This window comes from Danio rerio, chromosome 4 (genome assembly GCF_052040795.2).
Source record: "Danio rerio strain M-AB ecotype USA chromosome 4, GRCz13ab, whole genome shotgun sequence".
Taxonomy (NCBI): domain Eukaryota; kingdom Metazoa; phylum Chordata; class Actinopteri; order Cypriniformes; family Danionidae; genus Danio; species Danio rerio.
In genome coordinates, this window is record NC_141024.2 from 38,200,528 (window position 1) to 38,213,030 (window position 12,503).

Below are 12,503 nucleotides of genomic sequence, written 5' to 3' on the forward strand. Positions count from 1 at the left end.
TTGTTGTCCATATCTAACAAAATATTCCCCGACTTTGGTATTTTGAATATATTATCTATATAAGTTAGGTTAATATATTAATTAATGTAATCGCGGACACCGATTCTGCACAATTGATGGATTGCTTGGCTTTTTTTCTCTATTGTATAAACTTATTGTACGTTATACTTTTAAAATGGCCATTATTAGTATGCTTAGGATTTGCTCATGGAACGTTAATGGGATACATACACCTGTGAAGAGGAAATCAGTGCTCACATTTCTTAGGTAGGAGAACGTTGATAAAGCCCTCCTTCAAGAAACTCACCTTGATGATAAAGAACATCTTAAGTTGCAACAGTTAGGTTTTAGTCAAGTTTTTTTTTTCTTCATTTACATCAAGGAGCCGAGGAGTGGCCATCCTATTCAAAAAGTCTTTACCATTTAGATTGGTAAATTGTATTAAAGATAAAAATGGACGTTATTTGATTGTGAAGGGTATGTTGCAGGGGGAAGAAATTGCTATTATGAATGTATATTTTCCCCCTGGCCATCAATGTGATTTTTTAACAAGATTTTTTAACCCACTTATGGAAAAATTTCCTTCAGGCTTAGCTCCCTCATTTCAGGAAAAATTCATTAATTCCTTATGTGAAGATTTAGACTATGTGGATGTGTGGGGGGCACAGCATCCTGCTGATAAAGAATTTACTTTCTACTCGAAACAACATAGTAGCCACACAAGAATAGATTATTTTCTTGTGCCTAAAGGGATACTACAATTTATAGATAACAGCAGCATCGGTAATATTATAATATCAGATCATGCTGCTCTTTTCCTACAATTAAGGTTACGGAGCTCTATAAATCAAACTAGGTATTGGAGATTTAACCCTTTAATTCTCAAAGATAGTGATTTTTGTTCTTATTTTATGTCCGAATTCCAGTCATTTTTTACTATAAATTCTTCTTCTACAGAAGATAAATCTTTGCTATGGGAAACGATTAAGGCATTTTAAAGGGGTCTTATAATTTCTTTTACAGCTAGTAAGAGGCGGAGACAAACAGAACAAAAGGACATTCTAGATGCAAAACTTAGGCGGGCAGAGGGGGATTATGTCCAGAATCCTAGACCAAATAAATTAAAAGAAATTACTGCCTTACGCTCTGCGTTAGAGTCATTGCATATAAGGTCTGCTGAGAGGAAAGTTAGATTTGCTAAGCAAAGGTTCTATGAACATGGTGATAAGCCAGGGAAATACCTTGCTTATCTTACTAAGAAAAAAGCAGATTCTCAGTTGGTGTCTTCTATCAAGGATGATCCGGGGCATCCATCCTCTGATGTTACACTCATCAATAATACATTTGCTAACTTTTTTGAAACCCTGTATAAATCAGAATCCCCATGTAATTCATTAGAACTTATGGATGTATTTTTTTCTAAAATTAAATTACCCTCTATAGCTGAACATCAGAAAATCACTCTTGATGGTCCTATTACAAGGGGGAGGAGGTGTTAACAGCAATCAGGAACCTACAAACTGGGAAAGCTCCTGGTCCAGATGGATTGAGTAAGGAATTTTACACAGAGTTTCAAAACATTTTAGTGGATCCTCTTTTAGAAATGTTCAATCATTCCTTAGAGAATGGTATTCTCCCCCCTTCTTTACGGGTAGCTAATATCTCTCTGTTACTTAAAAAAGGAAAACAACCAGAGGACTGTGCCTCTTATAGGCCAATATCTTTATTAAATTGTGACTTAAAAATTCTTGTTAAAATCTTTGCTACAAGGCTTGAAGTATTACTACCTCAACTTATAAAAGAAGATCAAACAGGTTTCATTAAAGGACGTAGCTCTGGTAACAGTATTCGCAGATTATTAAATATTATTCAACTTTCACATCAGCAGAAGATGGAGAGTCTTGTCATTTCAATGGATGCAGAAAAAGCATTTGATCGAGTTGAGTGGCCTTATTTGTTCCTCACACTATCTAAATTCGGTCTGGGTAACAATTTCATTAGTTGGATCAAATTGTTATATACTGGCCCTCTTGCTGCAGTAATAACTAATGGTCTGCGTTCCTCTAGTTTTGAGATCAGTAGAGGAACTCGACAAGGCTGCCCATTGTCTCCGCTTCTTTTTGCTTTAGTAATAGAACCTCTTGCTGAATCAATTAGGTCAGATTTAGGCATACATGGCTTAACTATAGCTGATAACCAGCATAAGATTAATCTCTATGCTGATGATGTTCTTGTTTTCTTATCAAAACCAGAAATATCTATAATTAATCTTATTAATGTTATTAAAGAGTTTAGTGCCTTTTCAGGCTATAGGATTAATTTTAGTAAATCTGAAGCAATGCCTTTAGGTAGTCTAAAAACTATCCCGTCAAGTTCAGTTTCTTTTCCATTTAAGTGGTCTCCACTAGGCTTTGTGTATCTAGGAATACAAATAACCCCTAAATTTGACCAAATGTTTCAAATCAAATTTTACCCCTCTTTTTAATCGGATTAAACTTGATCTAGATAGATGGAATACTCTTCCTCTATCCTGGCTGGGGCGAATTGCTCTTTTGAAAATGAACATTCTTCCAAGATTGTTATATCCGATTCAGATGATCCCAGTAATTTTTTTGCAGAAAACTTTTAATGATCTGGACAGATGTTTTAGTTATTTTATATGGGCTGGTAAAAGACCTCGCATTAGGTTTAATACATTGCGTCTACCGGAGGATATGGGTGGTCTTGGTCTTCCGGATATTAGAAGATATCAACTGGGTGCCCATTTACGTTACATAAATACTTGGATTTCAGAAGACCCAGCTTCATTGTGGCTGGATATAGAGTCTTCCCAATCACAGGTTCCCCTTCGCAATTTGCTCTTTCTCAAAAGAATGAAGACTGTTAGAGTAGCTTCCACAAACCCTATAACTTTAAATTCTGTCAAGGCTTGGCATTCGGTTAGACGACTAGATGGTAAGTCATGTTTAACATCAATTTATACTCCAATTTGTAATAATCTAGATTTTCCCCCAGGTATTAGTGATTCACGTTTTCAACAGTGGGATCATAAGGGACTTTCTAAACTAGAAGATCTCTTTGATAATAATGTTCTCATGTCTTTTAGTCAGATTTCACAAAAATATTCTCTGGATGGACGAGACTTTTTCCGCTATTTACAAATAAGAAATTATATTCAAAAAGATACAACACTTCTTACTAATTCAAGTTCTTCAGAAATTGAAAAGCAGCTATTTAAGATGCACTTGATCAAATCTATAAGTTCATTTTATAGTCTGTTATCGGAGTATGCTAATACATCTACTCATTTTCTTAAAATAATCTGGGAAAAGGAACTTAATATTCAAGTAACAGATGAAGATTGGAATATAGTTTGGAAAAAAGCAAAGAATTTGAGCATATGTAATAAAGTTAGAGCTATCCAACTTAAGATTCTTCATAGAGCTCATATTTCTCCTCTCCAGCGTAGTAAATTTAGAGCTGATTTCTCTCCACTCTGTCCCAAGTGCAAGACAGAAATGGGTAACCTTACCCACTGTTTCTGGTTTTGTAACAAAATACAGAGGTTCTGGTTGGGGGTTTCCGAAGAAGTGAGTAAGGTTTTGGGTGTTTCTGTGGTTCCTGATCCAGCATCTTTTTTGTTAGGAATGTCCCCTCCTGTAAGTCTTGATAAGTACAAAATGAGGCTTTTCAATTTCCTTCTTTTTAATGCAAGAAAATGTATACTTTTAAAATGGATCTCGGATACGGCTCCCTCTGTTAGGATGTGGCACCGAACTATTCTTGAATATGTGTCGTTAGATTATCTGACCTGTATTGTACATAACAAAATTGGAGTTTTTCATAAAATCTGGGAACCTTTCCTGGCATATATTGATTTTGATATTGCTTCAATCCTGACAAGAGGATTTAATTAAGAATGTCATGGTTGGTTTTATTGATTGTTTCACACTTACTATTAATACTTCAATATTCTTTAAATTTTCCAGACCTACTGAACTCCCATGTATGTACATAGGCACCTGTAAAGCCCTATTTTTGTTTGTGAGCTGAACTGTACCTTTTTGTTTTTGTTTTCGTTTTGTTTTGTTTTTTTTGTTATTTGTTTAACTGTTGTTGTCATTGAATCATCATTATTTTGCAAGGATGTCATTTTATTTATTTATTATTATTTGTTTATATGTATATAAAAGCAAAAACTTAATAAAAATATATATACAAAAAAAAAAGCACATTTTAATTCAATTTCTGGGTGTCTAAAAATAGCACAATTGAGTACACTTAGATGGTATTAAGTTTTTCTTTACATATACTTAATAATATCTTTTAGTACATTAAGTACAAAATTAGTGTATGAAAATAGAGCACTTATAGTACATTACTGAAAAGTGTACTAAGTATACTTAAATAAGTGTATTTTAGTGCACTTTTTTTTCACCTGGGACTAACATCTGTATTCAACTGAGTTAGTTCCTCTGACTAATCCTCTGAGAACAGTTCTTCAAGGGACAGTTCTGAACACTCGCTCATGTCTTGACTCGACCCCGTTACATTTTCTTCTTTGTCAGCTAATGCGTTTGTGCTTTTTTGACAAATACAACATCAATGACCCTCTGACCGTGAAATTTGACTTTTACAGATGCTGACCCATCTCCAAGCAGCACTGCAACAAGTGCATCTGGGTCAGGGGTGCTCTTGTTAGGAATATTTAACAATTTTCTCATTAGAAAATCATCGATCACAAAATTATTCATTATGCCACATTTTTCCTCAATTGTAATATTGCCTCTTAAAGCGGCAACAATTCTCGATGTGTGACAGCAGGCATCACACTGGTGACACCTGGTCACCGATGTTTCCAGATTTACCTTTAATAAGGCATGTCGTATTGGGCAGAAATATTCCATCTTTACATCAGCTGTTACAATGATGCCCTCCTTCGTCTCAAAGTTCTGTCTTATCTTTATCTTTATGTCTGATCTCCATTGAATTGTCAGCACAAACTGCAATACTACTTTGTGCTGTAGTTGACAGACACTTACAGCCGCCAAATTTCCGCACTGACACATTAGTGAGGGTGTACCATTTTGCAACATTAAGTACTTCCCCACCCCATACAGTCAGGGACATGCTGTATGTCCCATCGGCAACCTTATAAGACCTGGTCATCATTTTTTGACTACTGCGGGTGTATGCATCTCTGGCTTCATTTAACTGCAGCACCTTGAATTTGATGTTCACCTAAAACAGAAAAACACAACATACTTTTGTGACACAAAACAAAAATTTATAAAGCAACAACATAACCTTACACTAATATCACATTTAAATCATACAATTAATATTACACTACCTACAAATGCAGCAATACGTATAATGAAAGTAGTGTTAGTTTTAAAAATGAAATTTTCAATAAAATCTATTTAAAATTGTAAAATTAGGCACTCGATTATAATTGCAGCAGTACAAAATAAATAAATTACTATTCACACACTCAAGCTAAACTCTAAAATTTAGCACAGCACTCTTATCTACTACACTGTAAACCCAAATATGGGTTTACAGTAACGATGTAACTCGTTGCCTCAAAATTTTTAAGTTCATGAACTTAAAAAAAATAAGTTTTCAAAACAAATATTTTGATTACATGCTACTTAGACCTTTTCATTACAGTTAAATTAAAACTTGTTATGAAACCAACCTAAATATTTTAAGTTACAGTAACTTAAAATTTTGCTAACCTATTCTCATGGCATTAATATTGACATTACATGAAAAAAATAAGTACACAAAGAACCATTTTAAGTTGAATCAACTCAATATTTATTATTGTCTTTGTCTTTTTGTTTTAAGTACCAGTAACTTGTATTATACAAGTAGAATAACATTTAAAAAACAATAATCAAAACTAAATTTGACACTGCAGTGCTAATTTAAAAGGATAAAACCTGAAAAGCAGATTTAAGACCACACCTCTGACATTAAAAATTCACGAACCTGCATGTACTTTTACAAAAACATGAACTATTTTGAACCATTTAAAACTAAATTACCTATATGGTTACAAAGTACTAGGGTTGGGCATCTAAGCTATAATGCCGATCCAATACCCATCTCGATACAAAGAATACGATCCGATATATTAGCGATACATTTGTGACATATTGCGATGCAACACGATACGATTCACACCCATATCACGATACAATGCGATAATTCAGCACTAGCTAATTAGTTCAAGTTTGTGAGATGATGTGTAAGAGGATGCTGTGCCATTGAATGAGTTTGATTATTTATTAACCAAGCAAAACCAAGACTTTTTTTACACACTGGCTTTTCTCTCAGAGCCAGAGTGTCAGTTTACAGTTGAGAGCAATTTTAGAACATATAGCACATATTATTTAAGTATTTTCAAGATAAAAAGAATGAATAAGTGCAATATATATTAAATTATATATATTTGCACTCTTTCAACATAAAGGTTTAGCATTGCACAACAAGAATTGTGATTTAACTTTTCAACTATGAAAACAAGTTTTACAAAGATATATTGTGCCACTGAATATTCAAAACTTAAGGTTGTGAACTAGCAGTGTTATGCTGCTTTGAAACATCACTGTCACTGTAAACAACAGGCTAATAAAAATATAACAAACCAGCAATCTTCTTGCTGTGAGGTGGTCAAACTACCCACTGTGCCACCCATTATTTTTTATCATTATTATTATTAATATTATTATTATTATTATTATTAAATAAAAATTAACAGGAGGAGGTGTTTAAAACCTTCGTTCTCCGTGACACTAGGCTGAATATCTTTGCAGATGAACAATGCAATAACATCCGTTATTGGCGTAGAGCGCACAAAACTGTTGCGCATGGAAAAAAACTTGCAATGCTTTTCTCACCACTTTTGAAGCTGGTAGCTACAGTTGAAGCAGTGCGGAAGCCGGGGATGCAGGAACACTGGAAGATGCTTTCACAACAACACCGTGGTGCCGCTTCAAGTGAGATTTCAGATTAGTCGTACTGCCCACTTATTTTACAGATGCGCGGCACATTTTGCAAATTGCATCTGTCCTGTCATGTCGTCCATCCTTAAATCCATAATGTTGCCATACTTTAGATTTAAAACTCAGTGGGGAATAAAATGTTTGTTTTGCTTCTCGCGCTTTTTGAGGGCGCTCCACTAGCTTCATCCGCACACCTGATACACTGAGTTGTAGTGTAAGTGTACACATCCGCAAATCCGTTGCTAAGGCATACTTTATGTAGGTCGATTAAATTATGCGCCAAAAACAGGTTGATAACTCTTGTTAATAAATAAAAAATACATTCTATATTAAAAATATAAGCTGTATCTTGGAAAAACCGATGCATCTTGCAAAAACCGATACATCTCGATTTGCTTCCAAAATTTCATTCATCCTGTGCTGCTCTACCGATGCACTCGCATCGTGAACGCGCATGACAGCGTATCGATACATATCTGTTAATCTCCCCATCCCTACAAAGACCACACCTCTGACATTAAAAATTCACAAACCTGCATGAACTTTTACAAAAACATGAACCATTTAAAACTAAATTACCTATATGGTTACAAAGTACTACCCAGCTGTACTTAACAACTCTTAAAAACAAGAGCTGTATTAATGACAAATAACATTAATAAATGCACATTGTGAGAAAAAAATGCAGAAACCTTTTAAACAGTATTTTCACAAAAACAAATTACATAAAACTCGAGGAATTGCCAAGCCTACATTCGCATCAAACCATTTTTGAGACTCTGTAACTTGGGTGACAGTTTACCCTTGTCAAGACAAAGTAAAATCTTTTGAATGAATTCAAAAGTGTTGACCAGTCCTTTGTGATAGTTGAGGTGTAAGTGCATAGATCAGTCCAAACAATACCAGGAAGAATCTGGAGAGGCTGCTCACAATCTCACTCTCGATGATAAGTTTTTCACAGGTTGAAAGAGAACTGAACTTGTGTCATTTTCTTTGACGACTGCGAGGAGGGCCACTGCAACATCTGTAAGCTCTGGCTCATCAGAAAATCAGCTCATCAGTGTCCTGTAAGATAAAATAGATGTTAAAGCAAAAACAGAAGATTGGTCAAGTCAGCCTAGCAAACTGTAAACAAAAGTTGCAATAAATTGATACTATGCTAAATAAAAAAAAAGAAAACGCTAAGTTTTGCTTAAAGCAATTTAGTACTAAAATAATTTTACAGTGAGGTCAAAGAAAATTAATCGCACAAACTATTTAGTTGGAAAGACAGAATAAGAGTAATGTACTGTATGCATGTATGTATGGCGACGCGATGGCGCAGTAGGCAGCGCTGTGGCCTCACAGCAAGATGGTCGCTGGTTCGAGCCTCTCCTGGGTCAGTTGGTGTTTTTGTGTGGAGTTTGCATGTTCTCCCCGCATTCGTGTGGGTTTCCTCCGGGTGCTCCAGTTTCCCCACAGTCCAAGGACATGCGATACAGGTGAATTGGGTAGGCTAAATTGTCTATAGTGTATGAGTGTGTATGGATGTTTTCCAGTGATGGGTTGCAGCTGGAAGGGTATCCGCTGTGTAAAACATATGCTGTATTAGTTGGCGGTTCATTCCGCTGAGGTGACCCCAGATTAATAAAGGGACTAAGCCAAAAAGAAAATGAATGAATGAATGAATGTATATATGCATGTATGTATATGAACTGTTTGGTGTGGTAATGTAATGTTTTTTTTTAAATACTCACCATGCAGGTCCTTAAAAACCCAGTGATTTCCTCACGTAGATACACAGAGCATGAACAACAGTGACACACTTGATGTGCACATCATGGAACTCCTATAACGATAAAAAGAAAACTGTATAATGTTAAACTATATAATTATATATACAAAACCAGACAAATACAAAAAAAGTGTTCAAAATGTTTTAGTGGTGTAGTGTTCAAAGTTCATTTGAATCATCAAATTTTTCAAACTTTTAATCTTTTAATAAAGTTTTAGCCTATAAAATGCACAACAATATTTTTACCTGTTCATCATGGATTCTTAGGATTTCATTTAAAGTATCTGATATCTTCCCGGTTCTGGCTGCCTTCTATCTGAACAGGGTCATTAGGCTAGGAAGGTGTTGGTCAAGCTCAGAGTAGAATGTGTTGGGCAGGTTCTGGTTTTCCGTTGGAACTCTGCATACACCTAAATCTTAAAACAATGACAGACAGGGAACACAGCCATATTCATTATGTGAACCTGGTTAATCTTCTACCCCCTCAAAGAAACAAGCCCCTGAATGTGGTATATGTTATCAAGAAAGCAATAACAGAAAAAAGTGTTACCCCATTACCTCAGATTCCATCTTAAGCCAACAACCTAAAAAAAACCCCGAGATTAATGTTAGATAGTGTATATTTATCCAGTAATGAAATATGTAAAGCCTTTAGGAGTTTTTAAATCATTAAATTAAATTGAAAAGTTATTTATGTTGATGTAACCCCAAACAAAAAGGGGACTACTATATAATAGACAGTTGTGGCTGTTAAATGTTAAGCCGGAATGTGATTGTTGTGGACTACATCACTGTTTTATCTCTAAACAGATGTCATCAGTCAAAACTAAAGTGCAACAGTTATATATTATTTTTCCATACTAGACTTAAAATATATTAAACTGTTTAGACACATTTCTACAATGACACTTGCTCTCCAAGTCCCCAGTTTGTATCAATGGCAGACCAACACATTGTGGAAAGTATGTTTTCCAAGTTATATCGTTTTTAAAGGGTCATGACACCCCCCACTTTCGGTTAAAGTCTACTTCAGATTTTTTTCAAAAGATGCATGATAAATGGGCGTGGAGCTCAGCGAGCATCGGGCAGGAGTGGGCGTGGCCAGCAGGGGAGAACGTAAGCGAACAACTGTTGTTGTCAGTTAGCTCACAAAATGAGACACACCGTGAGGAGACGCTTGAGTTTATAGTTCACAAAGTTAAAATGCAAAGAAATGAACAGTGATTTAATGCCCTGCTACATTTGTTATTCGTTATTTCATATACACATAACCACAATTTATATCATTATAAAAATAAGTGTGTTCAGGTAAACGCTATAAATGAGGACTTCTCCCTCAATCCCCATATCCAGCAGACTCAGTGCTGCAGGTCTCCTGACCTGTCTATTTTAACCATTAGCCCTGCTGGTAATCTGGAGGATTTAGGCGAACACAGCAGCACGGCGATGTGTCTGAATGTGAACGAACTCCTGATAAAAGACAGCGTCCGCCATTCTCTAATTCTCGTGCTGCTCTCCCGACAAAAATGCTTGCAGCACACACACAGCTTTGCTGTATGATCGGCCCTGACAAGATCGCGGGGGAAAACATGCAACAAACCCCGTGGATCATGGAAACAAACACATATGAGCCTTCATGAACGGCTAAAAACTGTCAGTCTGTGTCTCAGCTCGGGCATGACTCTGGCAGGTCTGATGAATAATTAAGCAGATGGCTCTTCTCATAGGATAAGAAAACTCCGCTATGAATAATAATGAGAAACCGACGCGTCATCATTGCACTTGCAGTTCTGCGCTACGTCGCCGATTTTGATACCACCCCAAAAATCATTTTAAACCCGGAAGCTGAAATTAGCTGATAAAAGCTCAAAATTATCCAGTTTTCCCCACAATTAAAGCTGACAGATGCTAACATTGTCTTAACTGATGCTCAACACACACAAATCTGTTAATATAAAAAAAAAAGTTCTCCAGGGTGTCCTGAACCTTTAACACAGCAGACAAAAGCTGTGTCTCATTTCAGAGGCTGCATCCGCCGAATGATGCATTCGAAGTGCGATACGTAATCGTGGCGCGCCGAAGGCTGTTTCATTTAAAAAAAAAGTCAAACGCAGCCTCAAAAATGCGTCCTTCACTTCCCAGGTAACGAAGTATACAACCGGTGGATACTTCGCGGCCTCAAACATCCCAAGATTCTTTGCTCGCTGATAACGGCAGGACGTTTTTAAAATAAAAACTCTGGATTAAATGTATGGATTGGGTTTATTTGACTTTGACATCTAAACACGTTTAAAAATAGACTATGACATGTCTTACTAAAGAGGCAATCACCTTTGAAGTCTATATCCTTCGGAGGGCGCAGCCTCTGAAATAAGACACAGCTAAAGCCTGACGGATTCAGTGTTGCCAGATTGAGCGATTTCCCCGCACAATTACTTAGACGGTTTTAAATACTGTGCGGGTAAAAATGACATAGGTGGGTAAAGAAACTTTGGCCGTCTTTGCAACGACGTTCCCCTCAGCCCCAGATACCACCTCCCGGTCCTCAACTCGGAACAGCATATGATAGCCTCCAGATTTCTGGGCGGTTGAATTTCAGCGGGTTTTGAGGCTGGAATCAGTCAAGTTACATCTGGCAACACTAGATGCTTATTTTTAAATCGCGTGTCAGTTACAATCTAAGCGCCTAATGTCGTGCAAGCGGAAATATAGACTACGAATCGTTCAAAAATTATATAGAAGTTAGCTAATGTAATGTGTAACATATGCTTCCATGGGTGTTTGTATCAGGTCCATTTAATCGGTTATTCCTCGCGAGTCGCAAGACATCCATTACTTTTGAATATGAATATACGTAACAGGTGAATGCTATTTAAAGTTTTGTCTAACTTTTTACAAAATAAGACCATGTTTATAATGCATGTAACACTTACCGTGACACCAGAGGTCCTGATAACTGCCGAAAGCTTGAAGCTGAAATCCTCCTCACTCACTGCAGTATTTTGTGGCGCCAAAAGTGAAGCATTGTGCGTTTCCACAATGTTGCAAAAGTCTCACGCTGAACTTGGAGCACGTGAACCTCGTGAGCCAATAAAATGTCACAGAAACATCAGCGGCATATTTTACTGCCGGTAATAATAATAGATATATTATATCTAATAGAATATTCTATTTTGGGCTTACATTAAACCAGCTGTTCTGTTTATTTTAGCCTGTTTATATGTATATAATTTAATTAAAAAATGACAAAACAATTGCTTAACCACACACACACACACAAATGGTACTAATTTCATACGCAGATAGCGTGTTAAAACTACAAAAAAGTCTTATTATATATATATATATATATATATATATATATATATATATATATATATATATATATATATATATATCTTTGTGATTTTTATTTTGCAGCACATTGTCAACCTTTTGTTGTGTTTAATAGTGCTATATAAATACAATTGACATTGACATTAACAAGTAAAGTTAAATTATACTCCTAAGTGGAACTTACTTAATGAGCAAGTTTTCCAGTTAATCAAAAATAATAAGGTCAATTCACTCAAAACCTATAAAAAGTTACACAAACTTAAACTATTTAAGTTAGTAGAACTACTTTGGAAAATTGAGTTTTTACAATTCAATCAATTTAATTATTTTGAACATTTGGGTTTACAGTGTTGCATCTTGTTCCATCCCAATTTTATTTA

General features: G+C 35.7%; 1 protein-coding gene and 2 pseudogenes across 2 annotated transcripts in view; all 3 read right to left on the reverse strand.

Moving 5' to 3' along the window:
* Positions 1 to 12,503, reverse strand: part of LOC137491105 (uncharacterized) — a 698,540-nt gene that overhangs the window by 491,830 nt on the left and 194,207 nt on the right. The window lies entirely within an intron of this gene.
* Positions 4,569 to 7,552, reverse strand: LOC148680305 (uncharacterized; annotated as a pseudogene).
* On the reverse strand, positions 4,638 to 9,741 carry LOC148680306 (uncharacterized; annotated as a pseudogene). The gene is made up of 6 exons (XR_015942126.1): positions 9,738 to 9,741; positions 9,346 to 9,371; positions 9,034 to 9,197; positions 8,752 to 8,841; positions 7,547 to 8,058; positions 4,638 to 5,997 (listed from the first exon to the last, which is right to left on the reverse strand). The product of XR_015942126.1 is annotated as an uncharacterized LOC148680306 (transcript).